The sequence below is a fragment of the Mastigoproctus giganteus genome, chromosome 8 (assembly GCF_048544385.1).
Source record: "Mastigoproctus giganteus isolate SK-2022 chromosome 8, ASM4854438v1, whole genome shotgun sequence".
In the NCBI taxonomy this organism is placed as follows: Eukaryota; Metazoa; Arthropoda; class Arachnida; order Uropygi; family Thelyphonidae; genus Mastigoproctus; species Mastigoproctus giganteus.
In genome coordinates this window covers 4,772,835-4,799,776 of record NC_143582.1, presented here as the reverse complement: position 1 = coordinate 4,799,776, position 26,942 = coordinate 4,772,835, and the positions used below count along the sequence as shown (strand labels likewise).

General features: G+C 38.4%; 1 protein-coding gene across 5 annotated transcripts in view; it reads right to left on the bottom strand.

Annotated features, from left to right (window-relative positions):
- Window positions 1-9,567, bottom strand: part of LOC150081216 (heterogeneous nuclear ribonucleoprotein R-like) — a 170,512-nt gene extending 160,945 nt beyond the window's left edge. For 3 of the 5 annotated variants that reach the window (XM_090379404.1, XM_090379399.1, XM_090379403.1), the window contains exon 1: window positions 9,469-9,567. The gene's annotated coding sequence lies outside the window, so the exon portion shown is untranslated. Of the gene's footprint in view, window positions 1-9,008; window positions 9,111-9,271; window positions 9,375-9,468 lie in introns of those variants that run through there. The other 2 variants (XM_090379401.1, XM_090379400.1) reach the window with 2 other exon arrangements.
- Window positions 9,568-26,942: the final 17,375 nt, after the last annotated feature.

Here is a 26,942-nt window from a genome sequence, read left to right as displayed (position 1 = left end):
GGGAGCACATCAAGCTCTCGGCTGCCCAATTCAAATGCCAGAGCTCACTCGTGCATCAGGCAGCTAGTTACTGTCGGTGAAACTACTGTCAGTAAGACAAGAAATAGCATGCAAAAAGGATAGGTGAAAGAGGACCATGTGGAAAGTTGATAACACTGCAGACAAGATATCATCTTTTAAGGACACAAAGGGTGATATTGTTGCGCACATTGGCACTAATGACATAAAGAGTAGGAGATCTGTAGATTTATTTACAAGTAAAGGCCAATGCCAAAAAAAAAGTTGCGAGTTAGGATTAAATTTGAAAGTGTGCAATTCTGCCCAGACATGAAAGGAGGGAGCATACGATGAGAGCCTTGTCAATCAATTCAGCCCTGGAGAGATTATGCAAAGTTCACAGGGTAGAATTTTTCAGCGTGGTCTGTGCTTGCTAACAGGAAATACTGCTTCTATTTTTTATTGTTAACATAGGATTTTATATATTTTTGCATTGTCTCAGCTATTTTCAACTAACTACAGTTGGCAACATGTGCTAATGTGATCACCATACTAGTGCACAAAATGGTGCCCCTTCTGTCATTTTTCTAGATCAGCCACTGGACACAGCCAATATCATTCAAGTGCTTCGGAAACTTACAAAAGATTTTTTAACCGGCCCAGATAAGATTCCACTTATTTTGTGGAAGAGATGCTTTCCATATCTTAAATATATAATATTGCATATACAATAAGCGCCGGTTATAGTGATCATGTTTGCAAATTGAATTTCGATTCTAATTAATGCCAATTATAATAAACAAAAATCAACAAATATTATCCAGAGGCTATAAAAATAAAGATATAAAGCAAAAATTTACATTTTATTACCAAAGGTTTATTACCAATTAAATGATATGTGAAGATCGGAAGTATTACTATTGAATACACCAAGTATTATCCAGGTTAGCAAAATAAAAATAAATTTATAACTTACGTATGCAGCTTAATTAATATACATATTAATTAAACATAATGCTCTGTAATATGATTATAATTTAAAATAGCCACTTATTTTAGATTGCTTTAAATTATCACTACAAAATCTATTTATAGATTTTTCAATATTGTATAAGTCTACTACTATTAATATAACAGTCTACTATTAATCCACATTTTTTGTCTTTATTCACGATCACTTTAATCAGTTTCTTCCAACGCTCTCCTCAGGATGGATTCGGGTTCATCTTCATTTACCTTCTCCTCCGCGAAATTATCAGTAACAGACTGGGCAATTTCTTCTTCTATTAAAGCTGTAGTGACTTGTATATCACCATCTACGTCCACTCAATCATTAAACTCCTGTTCACCCATGTCTTCAGGCTTTTCAACGTGATCAGTATCGTGACTTAGTTGACCATCATGAATAATTAATCCACATTTTTTGAAACAGTTGCTAATGCAGATTTTGGAAACTTCATTCCAGGCACTCATTGTCATATGAAGTGCATCTAGAACAGTTATCTGGCGATATCGGATGATGTTCTCAAACCATCTATAGACAATGATTCTTTGCCTCATATCTGTCTATAAAAGGTCTTAAAGGTTTTTATTATTCCCTGGGTCAAGAGGTTGAATCAGTGATGTGGTATTCAAAGGTAGAAAAACTAATTCAATGTTTTTGAAAGTCAACTTTGGATGAGCTGGGCAGTTGTCCAAAACCAATGTAATTTTTTTGTATTTATCCAATTGCAAATCCCATTTACGAAGATAATCTTCAAATAAAGAAGCTGTCATCCAAGCATTGGCATTATTGACATATTCAACAGGCAGCTGTTTTACTCCTTTGAAACAGCTAGGCGATTTACTCTTGCCGATAACTTGTTCCTGTCATGTTGCATGTTAAAAGAACCGTAATCCTGTCCTTTATCTTCTTTCCTGCAGATGCAGAGGAATTTTTTAAAAATCATGCAGTGGTCTGTGGTAGCCCTGTAGTACACCCTGTTTCTTCTGTATTAAAAATGTCTTCGGGATTATAAGGGCTTAACACAGTTTGTCAAGAGGTTTCAACCAGGTGTCAGCTGCAGAACCATCAGAATGCTGTTTTGCCTCCATGAAGTTTTTTGTAAACAATATTATGCCTCTCCTTCCATCTTGTCATCCCTCCATCTGTCACAAACTCTGTGTAGTTTTTCAGCAAAATCATTAGCTTTTTGAAGAAGAATGATACAATTGATTGGCACATTAAATGAGCTGGCCTGTTTAAACCAAACGAACAGAGCTTCATCTACTGTTTGGTATTTCCCTTCATGCTTCCTTTTTCTGGTTTCACTAATCACATTAGTGTTTAGTGTGACATGATTTTAATAATTTTAATAAAGATGAGTGAGACACACCTAATACTTTTTTTTTTTTTTTTATGAAAACCCCAAATGAGAGGTATTAGAACCTACACATTACTTAGAACCATGCTTGTTGGAAGTTGAGAAGATGAAAGAATATATTTGTTGGCATTAGCATTAGTAGAGGCATTTGATGCAAGAAAGCAAGCTTATGCAGCATCAGCCAAAAAAAAAAAAAAAAAAAACCCACTTCCACTTCACCCCTCTGTTCGTTCAAAATACCTGTCCAGCTGAGCCTTAAACTTATTTAGGCTATCAACCTCCACCACAAGGGATGGCAGTCTGTTCCACCAACCAACCACCCGCTGGCTAAAGGCAAATTTCCGCACGTCTATCCTACATCTGTCTTTCCTCAATTTGAATTTATGCCCTCTCAGGTGATTTTTCTGAGCTAGAGGAAGAATCCCATCAGCATTGAGCATGCTTAAACCATTCAAGGCTTTATACACATCTATCAGATCACCTCGCTGGTGCCTAGTCTCCAGACACTAATTTGCAAAACTTAAGCCTTTCTTCGTAAGAGCACCCCTTTGTTCCATTCACTAATCTTGTTGCCCTTCTCTGTACTCGTTCCAGCAGCTCTACATCCTTCTTGAAATGAGGCCTCCAGACCTGTATACAGTACTCTAGGTGTGGCCTGACCATTGCCTTGTACAATGGAATAATCACCTCCTTATCCCTGCTGGAAAAATTCCTGTATATCATTGACAATACTCCATGAGCTACTCTTGCAGCCCATCTGCACTGCTCAGAGAACTTCATATCTGCCTGCACAATCACCCCCAAGTCCCTTTCATTCTCTACCACTGTCAGTGTAGTACCACAGAGTTGATATGTTGCTCTGGGGTTGCTGTTTCCCATGTGTAGTACTTTACATTTGTCAATGTTAAACTTCATTTGCCACCTCTCAGCCCATCTGCTCAACCTTTCCAGATCCTGTTGCAGCAGTGTAGTGTCAGTAGTGTCCTTGAGAACCCTGCCAACCTTTGTATCATGTGCAAACTTGGACATTAAGCTTGATATACCATCATCAATATCATTTATAAATACAGAAAACAATAATGGACCCAACACTGAGCCCTGAGGGACTCCACTAATAACATTAGTCCACGATGAGCAGTGTCCATTGATTACCACTCTCTGTCTTCTCCCACTCAACCACCCCTTTATCCATAGCAGCAATTTGCCTCCAATGTCACACTGCTCCAATTTGTGTAGCAGTCTTCCATGTGCAACAGTATCAAAAGCCTTTCTAAGATCCAAGTATATAATATCAAAGTTATTCCCTGCATCCAGTTCTTTTGTGACTGCATCATAGTATCCAATCAAGTTGGTCAGGCAAGACTTCCCCTTAACAAAACCATGCTGTGTCTGAGCTATAACTGAAGTCTTGTCTAAATGATCCTGCAGTGCTTCTTTAACCAGTGCCTCCATTAATTTTCCTGGAACAGAAGTTAAGCTCACAGGTCTATAGTTACTTGTGTCAGCCTTTGATCCTCCTTTGTGAATTGGGGTCACATTTGCACATTTCCAGTCTATGGGTACCTCCCCTGAGTCCAAGGAAGCTCTCATAATTATGGCTAAGGGTTTGCTTACTTCCTTTGCTGCCTCCTTTAATATAACTGGATAGATCCCATCCACCCCGGGTGCCTTTCTTGTGTTTATCTTCAACAGTTTCTCCTCCACTTTACTCCCAGTTATTTCAAGATTCTGTAGCTTACTGCTAGAGTTGAATACACCTCTGGCATTCCCCTTGCTGAATAACTCCTCATGTGTGAATGTCGATGCAAAATATTCATTTAGTTTGTTAGCTACCTGAGCAGGATCATCAACACTTGACCCATCAATATCAAGTGGACCAATCTGATTCATCCCCTTCCTTCTAGAGTTTACATAAGTAAAGAACTCTTTGCTGTTTTTCTTTGCATCCCTTGCCAAACATTTCTCGTAATCTGCCTTCGCCTGCCTAACCTACTTTGTAACTTGGTTGCATATCAACTTGTATCTATCATAGGCTTCTGTGTCATGTGTTAATTTGTAAGTATCCCATGCATTTTTCTTCTCTGCCATATGCCTCATTAGTTCATCTGACATCCATTTTGGCCTAAACCTTGAACAATATTTCTTAGTTGGTATGTAAAGCCTAGTAGCTTCCAAGATACGTTCTTTGAATGCTTCCCATTTTGAATTTGCTATTGGTAACATCATCAGTTGGTCCCACTGTATAGAATTTAAATACTGTCTCAGTCCATCGTAGTCGCCTTTACGGAAGCAATAACCCTTCCCTTTACCCCTAATGGTAGTTACCTCTTTCAGTAAATCCCACTTCAGCACATTAGTCTTGACATTAGTCTTGAACTTCTGACTAATTTTCAGGAAATACGTATGAAGGCAGGTTGTTCCAGAAAACAGCAGCTGAATGAATAAAGGAGGAAGATGAAAAGTTGGTTCTGTGAGTTTGAAGTTGGACAGTAAATGGATATTGGCTGGTGGCAGCATGTGTTTGGACTGTTTTAAATGAGAGAGCTGGAATTATAGAAGCCAATTCAGAAGAACAGTGCACATGGAAGTATCTGTAGAAAAGGCATGCAGCAGAAACAGTACATCTATGAGAGAGAAACTCTGTTAGAGATGAGTCATTAACTTAACTGCCCTCTTCTGAATGGAATCTAGAAGCTGAGAGAGGTTTTGGGAGCACCGTCCCAGATGTGGGAACAGTATTCCATGGTAAGGCAGATTTGTACAGAGCAAACAGCAATTTGGAAGAAAAGTAACACAGAGCGAAAGAGAAAACCAAGTTTTTTAGATGCAGAAGAGGAAGCAATATTTGTAATGTGCTTGTGTCAAGAGAGATTAGAAGTCAGGGTAATCCCCAAAAGAGATACAGCATCTTGCCTAGAAATCGGAGTATCACCAAAGGTAAGCATAGAAGCAGAAGAATCCTTTTTGCAAGATATAACTGCCGCTTCCCTTTGAGACATATTGCCTAAGTTTAATTTATCGTACGTTTCTATAATTCATAACTTTTCTTTTACACTCTAATTCACTCTTTCTGTTGACTGACATTTTTTGGGGGTAGTAAAATTTCAAACACGGTAAAAAAGATAAGCGTCAATCAATAATAAAGCACAAACAAATTGGAACTAACACGACATACGCAAGTGAAACGAAGTTCAGATACAGAAATAAAGGCAGATTTCAGCAAAGGGGAAACACATTTCACCATAATAATGTGAAAACACAGAATTCTAGCTATCGGTATTATGGCAAATGCAATAAGATTGAGTTTACTACACGTTTATTGCACTAACAGATTTGCATTAACAGAAAAGACCAATAAACCAGAAACTGCAAATTGTTTTCACTGTTTTATGGTTGTGACCGCCAGACATTTAGAAAAATATCAGAGGCACTTAAAATTGATTCTTATAACCGAAAATGTGATTCTAATAAACAATGAAAGTGTAGTGCATTTTATTGATTTGAATCAGTTCTTTGAATTTTAATTTACAAAGTGGCTGATTCTACTAATTATTAGATACCTCCTCAGGTTTATAATCCGAACAAGAAGAAGAATCCCATCAGTATTGAGCCACCTCAAAACTATTCAAAGCCTTATGCACCTCAATCAGATCACCTCACAGGTTGCTAGTCTCCAGACACTGCAATTTGCAGAACTTAAGCCTATCTTAGTAAGAGGACCCTATCTTCCCTTCACCAATCTTGTTGCCCTTCTCTACAACTTTCTACAACTTAACCAATCTTGTTGCCCCAACTCTACATACTTTCTAAAATGATGCCTCCAGATTTGTACACAATACTCAAGGTGTGGCCTGACCATTGCCTTATACACGGGGATAATCAAATTAACTCTGCCAGCAAAATTCCTGTATATCATTGACAAGACACCATGACCTGCTCTGGAAGCCTGTCTGCACTGCTCAGAAAACTTCATAGCTGAACTGCACAATTAGCCTCAGGTCTTTTTATTCTCCACCTCCCTGAGTGTAGCACCATACAGTTGGTATGTTTCTCTTGGGTTACTGCTACCCATATGCAGTTCTTTGCATTTGTCAATATTAAACTTCAGTTGCCACTTCTCAGCCCATCTGCCTAACATTTCTAGATCCGATTGCAGTAGCATACTGTCTTTACTGTCATTAACAACCCTGCCAACCTTTGTATCGTCTGCAAACTTACACATTAAACTTGATATACCGTCATCAATATCATTAATAAATACAGAAAAAAAACAATGGACCCAATGCTGAACCCTGAGGGCCTCCACTAATAACATTAGTCCACAAAGAGCAGTGTCTATTGATTACCACTCTGTCTTTTCCCGCTCAACCATCCCTTTATCCATAGCAGCTATTTGCCCTCAATGCATATGCTCCAATTTGTGCAGTGGTCTTCCATGTGCAACAGCATCAAAATCTTTACTAAGATCCAAGTATATGATATCAAAATTTTTTGCATCCAGTTCCTTTGCACTGCAGGATCATCTTGTCTAGATGATCTTGCAATGCTTCTTTATTCAGTGCCTCCATTAATTTCCCCGGAACAGAACTAACAAGTCTGTAATTACTTATGTCACCCTTTGATCGTCCTTTGTGAATTGGGGTTGCATTTGTACATTTTCAGTGCCATTCTTTACTTTAACACTATAGTAGACAAAGTTGTGAATAATGTGTTTGTTTACAACAAAAATGTACATTTTTTTTTTAAATGAAAAACAACCAAGGCCTGACGGAGCCGAGTGGTCAGTAACGAGAGTGCAATAGCATGGAACAGGGTTCAAGCCTGTGACTGCTGAATACAATTAATGTTTGCACTGAATCAATGTGTGCCATAGTATAAACAAGAACAATGTAGCCTCTATAGCCAAGTGGTCAGTGGCAGGACTGCAGTAGCACATGCCGTTTGAGTAGACAGAGGTTAAAACCTGTGACTACTAAATACGGTCGATCTGCCAACCCACACTGAACCAGTGTGGCAGATTATAGTCCATTTCCCTCAACATGATTTGTTGTATATACTCCACTGACCTGATGGCTGTGCCATAGTGTAAACAAGAACAATGTAGCCTCTATAGCCAAGTGGTCAGTGGCAGGACTGCAGTAGCACATGCCGTTTGAGTAGACAGAGGTTAAAACCTGTGACTACTAAATACGGTCGATCTGCCAACCCACACTGAACCAGTGTGGCAGATTATAGTCCATTTCCCTCAACATGAATCGTTGAAGTGGCTTCCATCCTGCAGTGGATTGATAATGACTGCAGTTTACTTTTATAAACAAGAACTAAAGTAGGCAAGAAATAATTCAGAACCACTGACTTTTCAGTGCCATTCTTTACTACAGTAGACAAAGATGTGATTAATGTGTTTTTTTTACAACAAAAATGTACATTTTTTTAAGATGAAAAACAACTAAGGCCTGACATAGCCGAGTGGTCAGGAGTGAGAGCGCAATAGCACGTGCTCTTTGAATGGACGGGGTTTCAAGCCTGTGACCACTTAATAGGATTAACGTTTGTATTGATGGTTTGTTGTAAACCCCACTGACCTGGTGGTTGTGCTGGAGTACAAACAAGAACTAGCATACATATATGCTCCCACTGAAGTAATGGAACTAAGAGAGTTTATTCAAAAACAAATTCTCATGGCACACTTTATATTAAGTGGGCAGCACACATACAGAAACTGAGTCCAAAACATTGTCACAGATCACAAAATTTTCAGTACTCTCAAAATTTGGCATTGATCTGCCTTTTCATTCTCCTGTGATGCCTAAACATCCAAAACACTGGGTATATCAACTCATGCAAAACTCAGTATCATATTGGCACTGTGCTAATTTTGTAAACCCTAAATCAAATCCCTCTCCAAGTTTGTAGTGCAGATTAAATATTAAGAATAAACAAAGTTAATGCAAAAAGTTTTATTCATCTATTTGTACAATTCCCCATACTTTGGCCTGAAAACGTGACTTAGTAGGAAAGTACAAATGTTGTCAGCATATTCTAGAACTATTATTAGACGTGATTGGAAAAAGTCTAAAATTTCATGTGGTGGTTTTCTCTCTTTTTTCACAAAGTATTATTACTTTCATTACACATCTTTCAAATACGAAGTAGATTTCACCAAATGTAGTTGTCAATAATTCTAATATTCTATTTCTTCACAATTACAATAGAAATGTCAATGCCCATCCGTGAATATAATTTTTTATGCCAGCAATAATAGTCTAAGTCCTCAACTGTTTTTGTTGCATGCAATTTTTGGTAATATATAATATATATGTGTGGCAAAATGAAATTCGGACTAACAAACTTCTTTGCGCTATCCCCACCCATTCTTATTTTATTATTTTTTTAATTTTCAAGATTTTTATTATAAAAATTTAAACTTTTATAAAATTTTTAGAACTAAATAGAAAAACAATGAAAACAGAAGATCAGCATTAATTCATATAAAAATCTGACATACTATTATATTGGTAACAATGGCTTTCAAGGAGAATGGCGATTAACATTTTAAATTATACAGAAATGCCAAAAATAAAATAAGACACGCTTGTATATTTACTGAATGAAGACATGCTAATATATAAGAAAAAGATAAATCACCTTCAATACTTGTTAAAAGTTACATCCCAAACAAAATACGCAACGATCAGTCATGTATTTACAGTGCAAGACAATAAAACTAGTACATTGCGCAGTAACATGAACTTTCAAACAAGAAATTAGCCGGGATATTTAATTCAAACTATTCATTACCAAATGCTAAACGTTTGCAAAATCAACCGGCACTTTAAACTAATGCAAGGCAATACTCTTTAAATTATTTCAACTTTGCGAGTAATCATAATTCTAAAAACATCACCTACTGCCACTTCTTCACATAATTAAGCCTAACCTATTCCTTTTCACAGAACAGTTACCAGTAAGACTACATACAATGATCACAAATGCCTGCACAACAGCAAAAAATGAAACATATATTTAATATTTTGAAACTATACTGTGATTGAACATAGTACAAATCAATTAACTTAAAACTAAATACTACAAAACTAATACTCACACAAGGAAAATATTTGTTATGAACAAAGCACTTTTCAAACACTTTTCGATTTCAACTTGTTACCGCCGTGCCGGTAATCGAAGGCAACGTGCTCCATCTACGGGGATAACAAAGTAACAGCAAGGCATAGTAGAGGATAAAATTTAGTAATGTTCAAAGGAATATTTTTATAAATGCACATGAAATAAGCATATATTCTTTTAATTAAAAAAATTATCATATTATTTCAGGATAATACTTTAAGTTTTATTATTATTAGCGTAAAATTGTTATAACTACTTTTTATAGCGGAAGACTACTTATCAACATTAACTGTGAAAGAAATACACAAAGATAAAGTTGTGGAGCGAAAATATATTTCTTATACAATTGAGAGTAACGTTTCTACATAGTTCGTTTTATTTGTCAATTTTATACAATCCTTTTGAGATGTTATCATCATTCAAAATTAAAACCGTAGTTAAAAATGTTTAAACTTATCAAGAAAATTATTTGCAAGAATATTATCGTATTGTATGTCAGTAAATCATAACATATGGTGTGGCTCAATGGTTGACAAGTAATATTAATGTTCCTTGTGATATCCTTCGCATTTTTTAATTTCTGTAATATGAGCCCTACTAACCGTAATTATAAAGTCAACTCTTCACAACTATGATGGTTAGGTTATGGTTGTGTAAATGGAACTCAGATGTTAAGTCAAGAAAAAAACAACTTTAATGTACAAGGATACTGCATGCAAAGAAAACTATATTCAGAAGCACACTTTGCCTTGCAAATGAATTAAATCTGCCATTGAATGTCAGCACAGCTGCAAATCTCGGTATCTGTAATATAGGCTGAAAATCGTTTTGCAGCAAAAACTTTACAATAGCTAAAAGGATTCAACCTTACAAATTGGGATGAAAAGTTTTCTAATGTATATTAGCATTAGCAGTAGTAGAAGAATATGATGCAAGAAAGTAGCTTATACGGCATCAGCCAAAAAAAAAAAAAAAACACCCCATTTCACCCATGCACTCCTCCAAACGTTTGTCTACTTCTTCCTTGGATTTATTTATCAACTTCCACAACGACAGATGGAAGTTTGTTCCAGCAATCAACTATTCGCTGGCTAAAGGCCCTCACATGTATTCGACAACTGTCTTTCCTCAATTTCAGTTTATGCTCCCTCAGATTTGTAATCTGAGCAAAAGGAAGAATCGCATCGGCATTGAGCCTGCTCAATCCATTCAAGGCCTTATACACCACAATCAGATCATCTCGCAGGTGCCTAGTCTCCAGAAGCTGCAATTTGCATGCTCAGAGTGAATGACTTTTTTTTTTTTTTTTTTCTTTATTCGTGTCATTAAATTTTCTTTTTATGCTCTAAAATGGTAAAAAGCGTTTACATAACATATTCGTGGTATTGCTGCTTTGTGGTGGTTATCCACTGCCACAAAGCAGTAATACCACGAATTATTGATATGAACTAAATGAAGTGTTAAAGAATGCCACAGGGACGTTTGTCCATGTTGATTCAATTACTTCCCACGGTTGTTTTAAATTAAATGATTGTGGATGTCTACTTGAGAAGATTGTTCCATCTCATCTCCCAGCTGCTCAACTGAATTGAGATACAGTAACTGGGGAAGCTGCTGTAGTAAGCTGAATTCGCTCACATTTCTTGAAGCAGATCTATAAAATCTGGCCTTGTGGCATGGAAGAATCCATTCGCAAATGGGTACATTACTGCTAGTATCCAGCGGTAATATGTTCAGCACAAAAACACTCCACTACCAACCTGCTTTGTTGACACCCGGCAGGATAAATCCATAGACTGTTTTTGCCATATTCTGACTCTCCCATTAGCCTGCAATTGCAGGAACCAGGATTCGTCAAAACAGGTAATATTTTTATAGTCCTCTACACTCCGGTGTTTCTGAGCCGACCATAATTTTCCCTTTTTGTTTGTTGTTGTTTTTGATGAGAGAAGTAGAAGCCGTCTGAAGCCGTCTGTGATACTCCAGCATTTTGAATTAGTTATTTATCTACCACCATAGTACTGTGTTTTCATTTGATCGACAGTATATTTTATATTGGCGAAACTACCACCATAAGGGGCTTGAAAGTGCAGGGAGTTAGGATCTGATATTTCACTTGACATTATTTTTAAAGAGCACAGAGAACCCGTTCGGGAATCTTACAGGGGCCAAGAATTTGTAGTTGCTACTGGGCCATTCTGTTATCCTGCACAAGTCTTATCAGCATCCGTTGGCCTCTCACATCAATGAGCTCTTTGCAACCAAAGGATTGCCATCTGCTGGATGTTATTTGGTCAATGGACCATAGAAAAAAAATGTTTCAAATTAGGGCTGCCCAAGAGAAACTCTCTACCGATGTGTATTATGTCCGTAAATTGCCTATGCTCTCTAGTCTGCTTTCCTCTTTCTCTGGACGAAAAAAACCCTGGATTCTGGAAGAAAAATCTTACTGCGACTGAGACCAAATAATTCAGCCATGCTGTGAAAAATGTCCATAAAAGTTCCTCATATCATTGACGGGATTCAATGGCGTAGCCAGGGTAGTGTCAGCAGGTACATTCTAATCCGTGACGCGCCCGGGTTCGAATCCCGTCAATGACGCGAGGAACTTTAATGGGCTCTTTTCACTCCGTGGCAAAGTTAGTAGGTCTCAGGCGTAGTAGATAGCAAGGTTTTCTCCCTAGAAACTGTATTTTTTTTCGTCACGGGCAACCCTAAAATAATAATTTTTTTTTTTTTGTACCCGGTGACGCCGAAATCTGTTATCGTGGCGCTTAGGCAATTGGAGTCTTTTATTGCGAATGTACCTGCTAATAAAAATCCTGGCTATTCTCCTGACGGGATTCAAACAATGACCTTTTCAACACAGTGCAGGGAGGACGTTCATTATAACCATGCACTATCCACAAAAACTAGTTATTGGACCACTTTCAATACAACTATCCTTATTTTTCAATATTTTTTTAATATTGAAAGAAGGATAGTTGTATTGAAAGTTGCAAAACAACTATGGCTACAGGATAGATATTCGTACGTTCACCTTCAACCAGCGAGTAGTTGATTGTTGAACAAACTGCCATCTGGTGCTATGGAAGTGGAAAGTTTAATGAATTCAAGGGAGAATTAGACAAACTTAGAAGAGATGGACACAAGTGTTATAGGAAGTTTTATTTGGACGATGTTGTATAAACTTGCTTTCTTGCATCAGTTGCCGCAGCTAATACTTATACAGTCGCATATGAAAATCTCAGTTGGATTGAACTACTCCATCTACTGAGGTGTCTGGCTCCAACTACTATGTCACTTAAATAGTTTCTCTTGCCCAGATAACAATGAAATGCACAGATAAAGCACCATTCACATCTTCCCATTTGATTTATTTGGAACATAAGGGACAGGTGATGCTGTTACTGATGGAGTATTCAATTTCAAGAAAAGCATAGGTGTATCTAATGAAGTACCTACTCAGCGTACTAGTGCCAAAAATAACAATGCATAGGCAATTTTTTCTCGTAATGTAACAGTCTGATCTAGTACCATTTGTACTAGATCAGACCATTTGTGTATCAAGTTTGGTATCATGCAAGACAACATATGTTTTCCTCGAGGAACAATAAGTAGTTCTCAATAAATCAATTAAACAAATAGTATCTATTTATTCGTTAAAAGTCTGAATCAGAATCGTGTAAGTTTCGGTTATATTGAATATAACCGAAACTTACACAATTTAACAAATACAGTATGGGAGTTAAAACCAGTCTTGAACTCCTTATCAAATGAGCCATATGCTTTTAGAGTATTTATCTAGTGAAAATAAGTTTACGGATTATTAAAAAATAATAATATTCACATTATATTTTGACTTTTCGTATGTCTTCCGTCTCTGTGTACGCTTAGTAACAAAACTTTTTAACAGTCTACAATCAGGACCGACCAGATTGGAGAAAACAGATCAGAATCCCCAGGGCTCGAACATTATCTTGATGTGGGGGGGGGGATATAAAAGTAAAATATGAATTAGCGGAGCAAGATGGGACCAGTGTGGCTATTTGCTCTGTGATTCTCTCTCTCTACATCTCTTCCTACAATATGATTTAACAAAACTCATCTTCCCCTCAAGTTTGAACAAAATACATTAAACTGGTGCAGGGAGTATTGAGGAATTGCAATTACTACTGAAAACCAGTGGCGTATAATCATCATTAAATCGGACCCCGGTGTAACGTCATTACCTCATAAAGCTGCATTCCTTTTCCTTTTGGACTTTGCTAAGCCTCGGTATCTTTTGCATCTGTACCTAAACAGCCCATTGTATAACTGTGTCAGGGAACTCACACTGCTAAAGAACAGTCATAGTTTTTACTATAAGATAATATGCCACTGGTGACAACTGTAAGAGATGCTGCGACGGAATCACTGTTTTTTTTTTTTTTTTACTTAAGGATTGCGTAAAGTAATAATTATGAAATTTTTGGCATTTGAGGCACCCTCAGTTTGCTCAAAACCGACTCATTAAGGAAAACATTAATTCAATAATTAAGTAAAATTAAATAAGCTACCACATCGGGTAACCTAACGGTGAGTGAGTATATAACTTCTGGTCCAAAATAATGGAGTGACTGGTCAAAGGAGTAATGCAGAACCATCTAGGGGATTCTCGACGTAGAATTAAAATTTAATCATGGCAGACACTAATACATTTTGGATTCACCGTCTGTTTGAAATGTCATACGAAAAGTTACACAGGCACAATGTCAGATCTACACAGTCGGGACCCAGACGTAAATATTTTAAAGGCCTAAAATAAAGTAGCGGAGAGCCAATTGTAATTATTTTCTTTACAGTGTCCTCAACCCTAAATCCCTGAGTGCATTGCATTTCGATAAATCTCGCAAACAAACACAAACAAATGCAACAAAAAAAAAAAAAAAAAAAAAGAACAAACGAAATGAAAAAGTTCTAGTTAAGAGTCAGTATGTTTACTTCAATAAACATGATGACATGTTGATTGTACGTGCGTATCCATTTCCCAGTCCTGCTGAGAACTGGTACACATCGAATGCGCTTAAATTGAATAAACTACGCATTTTATTTAGTAAAGAGAATATATTTCGGGCATTTTCAGAAAAATAGATAACTGGACTGGGTTCGGTGTTGGACCCATTGTTGTTTTGTGTATTCATCAATGATATTGACGAAGATATATCAGGATTAATGTCAAGGTTTGCAGATAACACAAAGGTTGGCAGGGTTTTTATCGAGTAAAGAGAGAGTATGCTACTTCAACTGGATCTAGATAAGTTGAGCAAACGGACTGAGAAGTGGCAACTGAAGTTTAACATTAACAAATGCAAAGTAATACATATGGGTCGCAATAAACCCAAGAAAAACGTAACGGCTGTGTGGTACTACATTCAGGGAACTGTAAAGTGAAAAAGACCTGGGGTTAATTGTGTGTAGTCAAATATGAAGTTCGCTTAGCAGTGCAGACGGGCTGCCAGTGCAGGTCATGGAATCTTGTCAATGATATATATATGGGAATTTTGCTATCGGGGACAGGGAGGTGATTATGCCTAACTTAAGCCTTTCTTCGTAAAAGCAACTCTTCTTTCCGTTCACTAACGTTGTTGTCCTTCTATGTACTCGTTCCAGCAGCTCTATATCCTTCTTGAAATGAGGCTTCCAGTCCTATATAGAGTACTCAAGGTGCGTCCTGACCATTGCCTTATACAAGGGAATAATCACCTCCCTCTCCCTACTAGAAAAATTCCTGTATATCATTGTTAAGACACCATGAGCTACACTTGCAGCCCGTCTGCACTGCTCAGAGAACTTCATATCTGCCTGCACAATTACCCCCAGGTCCTTTCATTCTCTACCACTGTCAGTATACTACCACAGAGTTGATACGTTGCTCTGGGGTTGCTGTTTCCCATATGTAGTACTTTACATTTGTCAATGTTAAACTTCATTTGCCACCTCTCAGCCCATCTGCTCAACCTTTCCAGACCTTGTTGCAGCAGCATAGCGTCAGTAGCGTCCTTAACAACCCTGCCAACCTTTGTATCGTCTGCAAACTTGGACATTAAGCTTGATATACCAACATCAATATTATTTATAAATACAGAAAACAACAATGGACCCAAAACTGAACCATGAGGGACTCCACTAATAAAATTAGTCCACGATGAGCAGTGTCCATTAATTACCACTCTTTGCCTTCTGCCACTCAATCACCCATAGCAACGATTTGCTCCAATGCAACACTGCACCAATTTGTGCAGCAGTCTTCCATGTGCAACAGTATCAAAAGCCTTTCTAAGATCCAAATATATAATATCAAATTTATTCCCTGCATCCAATTCTTTTGTGACTACATCATAGTATCTAATCAAACTGGTCAGGCAAGACCTACCCTTAACAAAACTATGCTGTGTCTGAGCTATAACTGAATTCTTGTTAAGATGATCCTGCAGTGCTTCTTTAGCCAGTGCCTTCATTAATTTTCCAGGAACAGAAGTTAAACTAATAGGTCTATAATTACTTGTGTCGCCCTTTGATCCTCCTTTGTGAATTGGGGTCACATTTGCACATCTCCAGTCCATGGGTACTTCCCCTGAATCCTAGGAAGCTCACATAATTATGGCCAAGGGTTTGCATACTTCCTCTGCTGCCTCTTTTAATATAACTGGATAGATCCCATCCACCCAGGGTGCATTTCTAGTATTTATTTTCAACAATTTCTCCTTCACTTTACTCTCAATTATTACAAAATCAGCTTGCTCACTGCCAGTGTTTACTTCATCTATGGCATTCCCGTTCCTGAATAACTCCTCATGTGTGAATGTAGATGCAAAATATTGATATAGTTTGTTAGCTACCTGAGCAGGATCATCAAAAGTTGAACCATCGATATCAAGTGGACCAATCTGATTCATCCCCTTCCTTCTAGAGTTTACATAAGTAAAGAACTCTTTGCTGTTTTTCTTTGCATCCCTTGCCAAAGATTGCTCGTAATCTGCCTTCGCCTGCCTAACCTCCTTTGTAACTTGGTTACAGATCAACTTATATCTATCATAGGCTTCTGTGTCACATGTTAATTTATATGTATCCCATGCATATTTCTTCTCTGCCATATGTCTCATTAGTTCATCTGACATCCATTCAGGCCTGAACCTTGAACAATATTTCATAGTTGGTATGTAAAGCCTAGTAGCTTCCAAGATAAGTTCTTTGAATGCTTCCCATTTTGAGTTTGCTGTTGGTAACATCATCAGTTCGTCCCACTGTATAGAATTTAAATACTGTCCCATATCATCGTAGTCGCCTTTACGAAAGCAGTAACCCTTCCCTTTACCTCTGATGGTAGTTACCTCCTTGAGTAAATCCCACTTCAGCACACTGTGATCACTGCCACCTAGTGGTTCCTGTTTCTGCAGATTCTTAATGCATGAAGAATCACTACTGATAATCAAATCAAGAGTATTGCAAGGCAATCATCCAATAAATCCACAAAAGCCTTGCTAGTGTCTGAGTGACCAACCCACAAATTACAGTCAATATCTGGGAAATTAAAATCACCCATTATAAGACTCTCTGATTTACTGGCCCACTCTATTTCCCTGTACAGTTTCTTATTATACTCATCAGATTCATTAGGCCTATAGCACACATCCTACTCTCAATTTTGATTTCCCAATGCTTATGTCACACCAAACTGACTCGACACTGCATTGTCCAGCGTTGTCGACTGGCTTCACTTCCTTGGATTTTATGTGTCTCTTAACTAATAGCATAACTCCTCCTCCCTTTCTATCTTGTCCATCCTTTCTGTAGACGTTGTGCTCCCAAAATTCCAGTTCTGCATTACTTATTTCTAAGTGACACCATTTTTCTCTGATATCCCAACAATAACCGCCTTTGATGTTTTGGGCAATGCCTCAAATTCATCAAATTTATTTACCAAACTCCTAGCATTCGTGTACCCGCAAGTATACATGCACCTGTTCCTATTCTTAGCTACCCTAACACAACCCACATGTTTACTTGTGCCGCAACGACTCGCAGCAGTCTCTGAAATATAGTGCATCTGGTTTTCCAGGCTTCTGTTCATTTCAATAGAAGCAGTGCAAGAATCACTTTCACCTGTGCCAGTGGCTACTGTTAATCTATTAGACCGGCCGAATTGCTTAACAAATACAGGTCACTGTTGAAAAAAAGCCTTGAAATAGGGTTGAATTTGAAAGTGTCTGCAATTCTGCCCAGACACGATAGGAGGGAGTATATGATGAGAGCCTTGTCGATCAATTCGGCCCTGGAAAGATTGTGCAAGGCTCAAGGGGTAGCTTTTTTTTCAGCCTTATCTCTACTTGTTAACAGGAGAGACTGCTTCTACAGAGATGGGATACACTTAAATAGAAAGGGTGCAAGAATGTTTGCTGATGCTATCGAGGCAGTTTTAGGTTCGACGGAAAACTGCTGGCTTGGGGGGAGACAAAGACGAATAGATTAACAGTAGCCACTGGCAGAGGTGAAAGAGATTCTTGCACTGCTTCTATTGGAATAAGCAGAAGCCTGAAAAACAAGTTACAGGATATTTCAGAGACTGCTGGGAGTCATTGCGGTACAAGTAAACACATGGGTTGTATTAGGGTAGCTAAGAATAGAAATAGGTGCATGTATACTTGCGTGTACACCAATGCTAGGAGTTTAGTAAATAATTTTGATGAATTTGAGGTATTGCTCAAAACATCAAAGGCAGATATTGTTGGGATATCAGAGACGTGGTGTCACACAGAAATAAGGAATGCAGAACTGGAGTTTGGGGAGTACAACATCTACAGAAAGGACAGACTTGATAGGAAGGGAGGAGGAGGAGTTATGCTATTAGTTAAGAAATACATAAAATCCAAGGAATTGAAGCCAGTGGACATCGTTGGGCAGTGCAGTGTTGAGTCAGTTTGGTGTGACATAAGCATTGAGAGATCAAAATTGAGAGTAGGAGCGTGCAATAGGCCTAATGACTCTGATGAGTATAATAAGAAACTGTACAGGGAAATACAGTGGGCCAGTAAATCAGAGAGTCTTATAATGGGAGATTTTAATTTCCCAGATATTGATTGGAATTTGGGGACTGGTCACTCACACACTAGCAAGGCTTTTGTGGATTTATTGGATGATTGTTTTCTACATCAGCATGTTCGGGAGGCAACTAGAGGGAGGAATACTCTTGATTTGATTATCAGCAGTGATTCTTCATGCATTAAGAATCTGCAGATAAATGAACCACTAGGTGGCAGTGATCACAGTGTGCTGAAGTGGGATTTACTCAAACAGGTAACTACCATTAGGGGTAAAGGGAAGGGTTATTGCTTTCGTAAAGGCGACTACGATGATATGAGACAGTATTTAAATTCTATACAGTGGGACGAACTGATGATGTTACCAACAGCAAACTCAAAATGGGAAGCATTCAAAGAACTTATCTTGGAAGCTACTAGGCTTTACATACCAACTATGAAATATTGTTCAAGGTTTAGGCCTAAATGGATGTCAGATGAACTAATGAGACATATGGCAGAGAAGAAATATGCATGGGATACATATAAATTAACATGTGACACAGAAGCCTATGATAGATATAAGTTGATCTGTAACCAAGTTACAAAGGAGGTTAGGCAGGCGAAGGCAGATTACGAGCAATCTTTGGCAAGGGATGCAAAGAAAAACAGCAAAGAGTTCTTTACTTATGTAAACTCTAGAAGGAAGGGGATGAATCAGATTGGTCCACTTGATATCGATGGTTCAACTGTTGATGATCCTGCTCAGGTAGCTAACAAACTAAATGAATATTTTGTATCGACATTCACGCATGAGGAGTTATTTAGCGAGGGGAAAGCCAGAGGTGTTTTCAACTCTAGCAGTAAGCTAGAGAATCTTGTAATAACTGAGAGTAAAGTGGAGGAGAAATTGTTGAAGGTAAACACAAGAAAGGCACCCCGGGTGAATGGGATCTATCCAGTTGTATTAAAGGAGGCAGCAGAGGAAGTATGCAAACCCTTAGCCATAATTATGAGATCTTCCTTGGACTCAGGGGAGGTACCCACAGACTGCAGATGTGCAAATATAACCCCAATTCACAAAGGAGGATCAAAGGCTGACACAAGTAATTACAGACCTGTGAGTTTAACTTCTGTTCCAGGAAAATTAATGGAGGCACTAATTAAAGAAGCATTGCAGGATCATTTATACAAGACTTCATTTATAGTTCGGACACAGCATGGTTTTGTTAAGGGGAAGTCTTGCCTGACCAATTTGATGGGATACTATGATGCCGTCACAAAGGAACTGGGTGCAGGGAATAACTTTGGTATTATATACTTGGATCTTAGAAAGGCTTTTGATACTGTTGCACATGGAAGACTGCTGCACAAATTGGAGCAGTGTGACATTGGAGGCAAATTGCTGCTGTGGATAAAGGGGTGGCTGAGGGGGAGAAGACAGAGAATGATAATCAATGGACACTGCTCGTCGTGGACTAATGTTATTAGTAGAGTCCCTCAGGGCTCAGTGTTGGGTCCATTATTGTTTTCTGTATTCATAAATGATATTGATGATGGTATATCAAGCTTAATGTCAAAGTTTGGAGACGATACAAAGGTAGGCATGGTTGTCAAGGACACTACTGACACTATGCTGCTGCAACAGGATCTGGAAAGGTTGAGCAGATGGGCTGAGATGTGGCAAATGAAGTTTAACATTGACAAATGTAAAGTACTATACATGGGAAATAGAAACCCCAGAGCAACGTATCAACTCTGTGGTACTACACTGACAGTGGTAGAGAATGAAAGGGACCTGGGGGTGGTTGTGCAGGCAGATATGAAGTTCTCTGAGCAGTGCAGACGGGCTGCAAGAGTAGCTCATGGTGTATTGTCAATGATATATAGGAATTTTTCTAGCTGGGATAAGGAGGTGATTATTCCCTTGTATAAGGCAATGGTCAGGCCACACCTAGAGTACTATATACAGGTCTGGAGGCCTCATTTCAAGAAGGATGTAGAGCTGTTGGAACGAGTACAGAGAAGGGCAACAAGATTAGTGAATGGAACAAAGGGGTGCTCTTACGAAGAAAGGCTTAAGTTTTGCAAATTACAGTGTCTGGAGACTAGGCACCAGCGAGGTGATCTGATAGAGGTGTATAAAGCCTTGAATGGTTTGAGCATGCTCAATGCTGATGGGAGTTTTCCTCTCGCTCAGAATAATCACCTGAGAGGGCAAAAATTCAATTTGAGGAAAGACAGATGTAGGATAGACGTGCGGAAATTTGCCTTTAGCCAGCGGGTGGTTGGTTGGTGGAACAGACTTCCATCCCTTGTCGTGGAAGTTGATAGCCTAAATAAGTTTAAGGCTCAGCTGGACAGGTATTTTGAACGAACAGAGGGGTAAAGTGGAAGTGTTTTTTTTTTTTTTTTTTTTATTTATTTTTTTGCCTGATGCTGCATCAGCTTGCTTTCTTGCATCAAATGCCTCTACTAATGTTAATGCTAATGCTAATATAATGCTAGTTCTTCTATCCCCCAAATTTAGCAGTTTTCCGACATACCTAACACTGCCTCGATAGCATCAGCAAACATTCTTGCACCCTTTCTATTTAAGTGTATCCCATCCCTGTAGAAGCAATCTCTCCTATTAACAAGCACAGACCAGGCTGAAAAAAATTCTACCCCTTGAGCCTTGCACAATCTTTCCAGGGCCGAATTGATCGACAGGGCTCTCATCATATACTCCCTCCTAGCGTGTCTGGGCAGAATTGCAGACACTTTCAAATTCAACCCTATTTCACGCCTTTTTTTCAACAGTGACCTGTACTTGTTAAGTAATTCCGTCGGTCTCCTATTCTTAATATCATTAGTAATGCTTCTGCATTGATGCAGAATTCTGCATTGATGATGCAGTTAGTTCCATGGATGTTCGTTATGAGTTGAAGAAAGATCTTTCTTGAACGGATATTGATCTGAATTGTAACGACACGATACAATGCACCCATTACGGCATGCTGCCAGCCAGGGGTTTTACAATGGACAGTAATATAATAAAATAAAATTACAAAATAAATAATGATAATAAAAAAATTAGCAGAATTAATAAATAAAAGATCAAAACAAATTAAACAGCAAAATAAAATAAAACTTAAATAAATAAATAAATAAAATTAAACACGTGCTTCGCATCAATCTACATACGCAAATACCAACATAGTGAAAACAGGCTGAGTAGTCTGAAATTACCGATAATGAAATTACATATGATTGTTTATTAGAAAAATTTTCGAACATTAAGGCAAGTAAGTTTCCGGAGTTGATGAATACACCTAGTAATTTTGGGAATGCAGCAAGGCTAAGGACAGATTGATTAGATATGGGAGAGATTCCTATGAGTTGAAAAAGTGCTAGCGAAACACTACACATAAGAGCGAAGTAGGTTACTATACTTTAGATCACAATGGCCTACTTTAGTTTTGGTCTGGCTTCTGTGGTGTTTGTGTTGGAGGAACAGTAGTATAGTGTTTCTAATAGCTTGTATTCTTAGGGCATTTTGCTATTTGCTCAACGAAAAATTGGATTTTCGGAGAGGAAAACCATGCACTCACCTGAAATCGACAAACAGCGATGAAAAGCCCATAAAATTTCCTCGCGTCTTTGATGGGACTCGAACACAGACCATTTTTATCCGGTGTAGGATGGGGATTATAACTATATGCTACTCACAAAGGCTGATATCAGTGGAAGGAAAATCATGGAGCCAATGATAAAGAATACAGTCAATGCTATTTAGATATAAATTGCATTCTGAAGAATATACAACATGGTTTCTATCAGAGAAAATTATATTTAACCTAGTTATCTATTCTGACAATTGCAAGGAATTCATTGCGGAGGTATGCTGCAGGCCAGAGGGGATATTGTGATTGATGGCTAATCTTCGGATTCGGCTAACATTAGAAGGGTGATCCAAGTATCGGTTGTGGGACAACTGTTCCTTCTGATTTTCATAAATGACATCGATTAAGGGATGCAGATAATGGTAACGATTAAGAGAGTAGTTAATGAGCTGTACTTCTTCAGAATATCTTGTATAGGCTTCAAGGATGGTCAGAAAAATTAGAAACTGTATTGTTATCGGCAGAGAATCGTAATAACGAACTGACCTTTTCAACGTATCCCAAACATTCTTAATTAGATTCAGATCTGGGAAAATCTTGTGAACTCTATTGAACCATTCAGATGCAATTTTTACGTAGTCGATAGTTGCGTTGTTGTTTTGAAAGAAATCGTCACAATTCAGGTAAAAATATAGCATTACAGTGTGAAGATGATGCGATGCGGCACAGATATTCATCGGAAGTAACATGACCTTCTAAGGGTATGAGCAGACCCAGTACATACCAACAAAACAAAACTCATACCATGATTAGCATTAGCATTTAGTAGAGGCATATGATGCAAGAAAGCAAGCTTATTCAGCATCAGCCAAAAAAAAAAAAAAAAAAAAACCCCACTGCAACTTCACCCCTCCGTTCGTTCGAAATACCTGTCCAGCTGAGCCATAAATTTGTTTAGCCTATCAACTTCCACAACAAGGGATGAAAGTCTGTTCCACCAACCAAATACCCTGGCTAAAGGCAAATTTCCGCACATCTATCCCACGTCTGTCTTTACTCAATTTGAATTTATGCCCTCTCAGGTGATTATTCTGAGCAAGAGGAAGAATCCCATCAGCATGAGCATGCTCAAACCATTCGAGGCTTTATACACCTCTATAAGATCACCTCGCCAATGCGTAGTCTTCAGACACTGTAATTTGCAAAATTTAAGCCTTTCTTCATAAGAGCAACCATTTGTTCCATTCATGGTTGAAGAAAGCAAGGCAAGCCTATACAGTATTAGCCAAAAAAACCCCCCAAACCTTCCTATTTTGCCCATCCAGTAGCTCCAAATGTTTATCTAGTTCACCTTAAATTTATTTAAGCTATCAACTTCCACAACAGATGGAAGTCTGTTCCAGCAATCAACTACCTAATGGCTAAAGGCAAACTTCCGCATATTTATTCTATAACTGTCTTTCCTCAATTTGAATCTATGTCCCCCTCAGGCTCTTAATCTGAGCAAGCAGAATTATTCCATCAGCATTGAGCTATTCAAGGTCTTATACACCTCAATCAGATCACCTCGCAGGTGCCTAGTTTCCAGATGCTGCAACTTGCAGAACTTAAGATCCTCATTTTAGGATCCTTCCAAAAATGAGGCCTCCAGACTTGTACGTAGTACTCGTGTGGGCTGACCATTGCCTTATACAAAGGGATAATTACTTCCTTTTCTCTGCAAGTAAAATTCCTATATATCATTGACAAAACTTCATGACCTGCTCTGGCAGCCCATCTGCACTGCTAAGAGAACTTCATATCTGACTGCACAATTACCCTCAGGTCTTTTTCATTCTACACCTCCCTGAGTGTAGTACCACACAGTTGGTACGTTTCTCTTGGCTTATTGCTACCCATATACAGTACTTTGCATTTGTCAATGTTAAACATCAGTTGCCACCTCTCAGCCCATCTGCCTAACTTTTCTCAAACTTATTGCAGTAGCATACTGTCTTTAGTGTCATTAACAACCCTGCCAACTTTGGTATCTGCAAACTTGGACATTAAGCCTGATATACCTTCATCGATGTCATTGATAAATACATAAAACAACAATGGGCACAGCATCAAACCCTGGGGGACTGCACTAATAGCATTAGTCCACGTAGAGCAGTGTCCATTTATTACCACTCTCTGCCATCTCCCACCGACACATCCATTCCAGCAACATTCCTTAACGCCACACCACTCCAATTTGTACAGCAGTCTTCCATGTGCAACAGTATTAAAAACTTTCCTGAAATCCAAGTGTGATATCAAAATTATTTTTTGCATCTAGCTCCTTTGCGACCACATCGTAGTGTCAAACCAAATTGGTGAGAGAAGACTTCTCCTTAACAAACCCATGTTGTGTCTGAACTATTACTGGTCTTGTCAAGGTGGCCCTGTATTACCTCTTTAATCAGTGACTCATTATTTTCCCCAGAACAGAAGTTAAACCAACAGGTCTCTAATTATGTCACCCTTCGAATCCCCTTTGTGAATTGGGGACATATTTGCACATCTCGAGTCCATGGGGACCTCCCCTGAATCTAAGGATACTGTTGCAATTATGGCAAAGGGATTGATGACTTCCCTCACTCCCTCCTTCAATATAACTGAATAGATTCCATCCACATCAGTTTCCTTTTTTTTTATGTTTAACTTGAACAATTTCTCCTCTACTTTGCTGTTATTACAAAATCAATTAGCTCCATTAGTTTGATAAACTTCTGCTATTCCCCTGCTCGAATTACTCCTGACGTGTGAATGTAGATGCAAAATACTCATTCAGTTTATCAGCTTTTTGAGCAGGATCATCAATAGTCAAACCATTTATGTTAAGTAGACTAATCTGATTCATCCCTTCCTTCTAGAGTTTACAAAATTAAAGAACTCTTTGCATCCTTTGCCAAAGATTTCTTGTAATCTGCCTTTGCCTGCTAAATGCCTGTGACTTGATTACAGACTAGCTTATATCTGCCATAGGCTTCTGTCACCTGATAATTTATATGGATCCCATGCAATTTTCTTTTCTGCCACAGGCCTCATTAATTCATCTGACATCCATTTAGGCCTGAACCCTCAATAGTATCTCTTAGTTGGTATGAAAAGCCTAGTAGACTCCAAGATTAAGTCCCTGAAAGCTTCCCATTTAGAATTCACTATTGGTAACATGATCAGTTGTTCCCGCTGTATATGTTATGTTGTTTGGTTTTTTTAGGAGCATTAGCAACTAAGGCCATATTGCTCCGGGGATATCCGATGGTCATTCCCTGACCTTTCCGCATCCTCCATATTTGGTCTAATCAAGAATCTTGTGCTATGCACTGCTGCTCCTGCCCACCTGGCTACAGAGGTGCCTCCCTGCTGTATAGAATTTAAAAACTGTCTGAGACCACCGTAGTCACCTTTACAAAAGCAAAAACCCCTTGACGATAGTTAAATCTGTTAAGTAAATCCCATATCAGTACACTGTGATCAGTCACCTAGTGGTTCCTTTATCTGCAAATTCTTAATGCATGAATAATCACTGCTGATAATCAGATCAAGAGAATGTTTCTGTAGAAAACAATTCTCCAATAAATACACAAGTCTAGCTTGCGTGTAAGTGACCAACCCACAAGTTCCAGTCAATATCTGGAAAGTTAAAATCCTCCATTACAAGACATTCTGATTTATTGGCCTACTCTATTTTTCTGCTTAACTGTTTGTTGTACTGGTCAGTCATTATGCCTATAACACACTCCTACTCTCATTTTTCTTTCCGTGTTTGTCACACCAACAGACTCAACGTTGCAGTGTCCACCCATGTCAACTGGATGCACTTCCTTAGATTTTATGCATTTCTTAACAGCATAACCCCTCCTCTCTTCCTATCCTTTCTGTACACAATGTACTCCCCAAATTCCAATTCTACATTGCTTATGTGTGACAACCTGTCTCTGATATCCCAACAATATCTGCCTTTGATGTCTTGATCCACACTTCAAATTTATTAAATTTACTTTACTTCTAGGATTGGTGTACATGGAAGTATACATGCACCTGTTCTTACTCTTAGTTACCCTAACACAGCCCATATATTTACTTGTTCCACATTGACTCCTAACAGCTCTGAAATCCACAGAAACTTGCTCTCTAGGCTGCTGCTCTTTATAATAGAAGTGTAAGAATCACTTTCACCTCTGCCTGCAGCTACTGTTAATCTTTTAGTCTGTGAATCCCCCCCCTCCCCGGCTACCAGTTTACAGACCCATTAACACTGCCTCGATAGCATCAGCAAATAATCTTGCACATTTTCTATTTAAGCAAATATTCTTGCACCCTTTCTATTAAAGTGTATCCCATCTGTATAGAAGTAGTCTCTCCTGTTAACATGCAGTCCACACAGAAAAATTCCACCTCATGAACCTTGCACTCTCTCTCTCCTAGGATAAATTGATTGACAAGGTTCTTATCATATACTCCCTCCTCTCATGTGTGGGCAGAATTGGAAACAGATTTGAATTTAACATTAACCTGTGAGTTTTTCCTCAACATTGCCCTGTACTTGTTAAGTCAGCAGATGTACTACTCTTAATATTATTAGTAGTGTCAATAACATTATCTTTTCTGTCCTTAAAAGATATCTGCTCTATAACATCTTCAACCTTTGCCTCTGGCAGACATACCCTGGTCCTATTCCTCCGACAATAGTCATCAACAATTGTCACTGGATTGTCAAATTACACTTGTTAATGAACCATTCTCAGGTTACTTTGGGT